This window comes from Musa acuminata, chromosome BXJ1-10, assembly GCF_036884655.1.
Source record: "Musa acuminata AAA Group cultivar baxijiao chromosome BXJ1-10, Cavendish_Baxijiao_AAA, whole genome shotgun sequence".
In the NCBI taxonomy this organism is placed as follows: domain Eukaryota; kingdom Viridiplantae; phylum Streptophyta; class Magnoliopsida; order Zingiberales; family Musaceae; genus Musa; species Musa acuminata.
The window spans coordinates 14,126,986-14,130,970 of NC_088336.1; positions in this window are offsets into that span (position 1 = coordinate 14,126,986).

Sequence of the window (3,985 nt, forward strand, 5' to 3'; positions counted from 1 at the left end):
CAGCTTACCTTCTGAACAGAGTTCCAACTAAGTCGGTAGTGTCTACACCATATGAGATATGGAAAGGGAAGAAGCCTAATCTTAAGGTTGTTAAGATTTGGGGCTGCCCAGCCCACGTTAAAAGACACAACCCCGATAAGTTAGAATCAAGGATAGAGCGATGCATATTTGTGGGATACCCTAAGGAAACTTGTGGGTATTACTTCTATCATCTCGAGGACCAAAAGGTCTTTGTAGCTAAGAGAGCAGTGTTCCTTGAGAATGAACACATTCTTGGCGGAGACAGTGGGAGAATGATAGAGATGAGCGAAGTTAGAGAACCAAGCTCAAGCACCACTCTACAACCCGAGTCTGTTCAGGTACCTAATACACAAGTTTCAACTTTACGCAGGTCTGATAGAGTATCTCATCCTCCTGAGAGATATGTGGGACATATTAGAGGAGAGGATGTTGAGGATATTGATCCTCAGACCTACAAGGAGGCTATTATGAGTATAGACTCCGGGAAGTGGCAAGAAGCCATGAATTCTGAGATGGATTCTATGTACTCCAATAAGGTTTGGAACCTAGTTGATGCGCCTGAAGGTATTGTACCCATCGGTTGCAAGTGGATCTTTAAGAAAAAGATCGGAGTAGATGGAAAGGTAGAGACCTATAAAGCAAGGCTAGTGGCTAAGGGGTATCGTCAAAGGCAAGGTGTTGACTACGACGAAACTTTCTCACCTATAGCAATGCTAAAATCCATCAGAATTCTATTGGCTATTGCATCACACTATGATTATGAGATCTGGCAGATGGATGTGAAAACTGCATTCCTCAATGGGAACCTCGAGGAGGAGGTGTATATGATGCAACCTGAGGGATTCGTGTCCAAGAACTGCCCAGATAAGGTGTGTAGGTTGCTTAGATCCATTTATGGACTAAAGCAAGCTTCCCGAAGTTGGAACATAAGATTTGATGAGTCAATCAGATCTTATGACTTCGTTAAGAACGAAGATGAGCCTTGTGTGTACAGGAAGGTAAGTGGGAGCGGTATCACCTTTTTGGTGTTATATGTGGATGACATCCTCATCATTGGGAATGATGTAGGAATGCTATCCACAGTAAAGACTTGGTTATCTAGACACTTCTCCATAAAGGACTTAGGGGAAGCATCCTATATCTTGGGGATTAGAATCTATAGAGATAGATCCAAGAGGATGCTTGGCTTGTCCCAGTCCAGGTACATAGAAACCATTGTTAAAAGGTTTGGCATGGAAAATTCCAAAGGGTAAACATGAATATGATACCTTATGCCTCAGCAATAGGGTCTATCATGTATGTCATGCTATGTACTAGGCCTGATATAGCGCATGCTCTGAGTGTCACGAGCAAGTATCAGGCGGATCCAGGCTTGGAGCACTGGAAAGCAATAAAGTGTATCCTTAAGTACTTGAGAAGGACTAAGGATCTTTTACTAGTATATGGAGGTAATAGCCTTAAGGTTGAAGGCTACACTGACTCAAGTTTTCAGTCTGATGTCGATGATAGCAAGTCGAATTCAGGGTATGTGTACACCTTGAATGGAGGAGCAGTGTGCTGGAAGAGTTCCAAGCAAGATATCACTGCTGACTCGACCATAGAGGCAAAGTACATTGCTGCATTAGATGCAGCAAAGGAGGGAGTCTGGATGAAGAAGTTCATCACGGATTTGGGAGTCGTGCCGAGTAACGAGGAGCCGACTTCCTTATATTGCGACAACTACGGGGCGATTACTCAAATAAGGGAACCCGGGTCTCATCAGAAGTGTTCTGAGGAGGTTCCAACTTATCAGAGAGATCGTAACCCGAGGAGATGTAGCAGTGGAAAGAGTTCCATCCGAAGATAACATTGCAGATCCACTGACAAAGCCGTTGTCTCAGATTGTCTTTGAGCGTCACAAGGGTCTGATGGGGATCAGACACATAGGTGATTGGCTTTAGGTCAAGTGGGAGATTGCTAGTCATAGGTGCTCAGCAAGCCAATCACGTGAGTGATGACACGTGTGACTTGATACAGAATCTTTTTGCTTATTATATTTTGGCGTATATCACTTTATAACTATTGCATAAATGCATATATATATTGTGATGTCCTTGGATTTGTGCAATGGGAATCGGATCGTGATGAGATCACGATAATGAGATCGATTCACCTTTAAACACATATCCTAAATAATCCCGGTCATAGGTTACTCGAGAGGGACATCGTGATAACCGGATAGACTGGTGTGCTGTATACCCGTCCATATGATGGATGCAGCTGGTCTCATAGCTGCTCATGTAGGGACACTAGGGATACAGTACAAGTGCTCATTGGAGAATGAGTTCACTGATTGATCCGCTTACGGAATGCTGGATGGTTGATGATGCCTTATTGTCAGACAGTGATTCCGTAGTCCTAGTGGTGTATCTGGTCCTTAGACTTGAGACACCAAGGATGTCATGTATGAGTGCTCCACTCTTTGATACTAGACTTATAGGTTTGGCTGTTCCCAGATCTAGTATAGCTGGTCATTGGGAGTGGTAGTCGACCTTACGAGGGCTATTGAGTGTCAATAGAGGATCATCCACTCTCGGCGTCATGAGAGGAATATCCCATGTGTTCTTGCTCAGACAAATCCCTGGCCAGGGTCATTCGGGTTGAGAGAGAAAGAGTTCTCCGGGAGAATCCGATTAGAGTGAGACTCGAGTAGAAACCGTATGGGTCTGATAGCACCATGCTCGATATACGGTCTCTGGGATATTAGATGGTTGAGGGACTATAGGTACATGGTAACTGAGGACAGACATGTCCAATGGATTGGATTCCCTTGTATCGTCTGGGGACTACGGCGTAGTGGCCTAGTACGTCCGTAGTCGATGAGTCGAGTGAATTATTACAGAGATAATAATTCACTGAGTTAGAAGGAGTTCTGACAGGTATGACTCACGGCCAGCTCGATATTGGGCCTAGAGGGTCACACATATATAGTAGGCATTGCGATGAGTAGAGGTTCGGATATGAGATATCCGACAGAGCCCTTGTCTTATTGGATGCAGATCCAATACCCATTAGGGAAGGACCCATTAGGGTTTGACACGGGATCTCTATAAATAGGAGGGATTCACAGCCTCATAGGCTAGAGTCTTTGCTTGCCTTTCCTATTCTCCTCTCCCTCTCCACCTCAGAGTAGGCCTGGAGTTTTGAGGAGCGTCGTCGCAACCCTGCTGTGTGGATCACCGCTAGAGAGGAGGACGCTTGACCTCCTTCACCCTCTCCTAAGGATCTGTAAGGAAACAGGGATATACGATCTCCCTAGGTAACACAATCTCTATACGCAGTTTTGTGTTTTGCGGATTTTTGCGCACCAATCTTCGCACGACGACGAACATCTTTTTGGGAATCGGGGATTTTTGTTTTCTTGTTCTTCCGCTGCGCATATGATGTCGCCCCCAATGATTTCCCAACATAGATATCCGGTCATATGCCTTGAGCATCCACTATCAAGGTGCCATCTCTTGCTTCTAACTTGTGATGGTATATTTTTCTAAAAAAAGGATGACATTTAGGTACCCATTTGACCTTAGTTGCCTCAAAAATCGATCTACATATCTTATTATGTTGCATTGAGTCATTTGAGATTCTTTTAAGAACCCAAATCAATCGATGTAGAGTTGACATTTATAGACAATATGTCTGAGTTTGCAACAAAAGTTATATTTGGTGTGAGGTGAAACATGCAAGGTCGGGCCTTTAACAAAGGTGGCTAGATTTTGTGAGAGCTACTCACAAATCCTATTCCACTTTTCCTATGAACGTGACCCTTATTGGCAATGATCATATTCAAAGACTTGCTACCAACCTCAAATTTTTCTAAGGTTTCTTTAAGTAGCAAGTTTTCCTTTTTAAGTATTTTTAATTTATCACATTTCGTACAAGGAGTTAAACTACTATTATGCTCAACCTTTAATCTATCCAAATCACT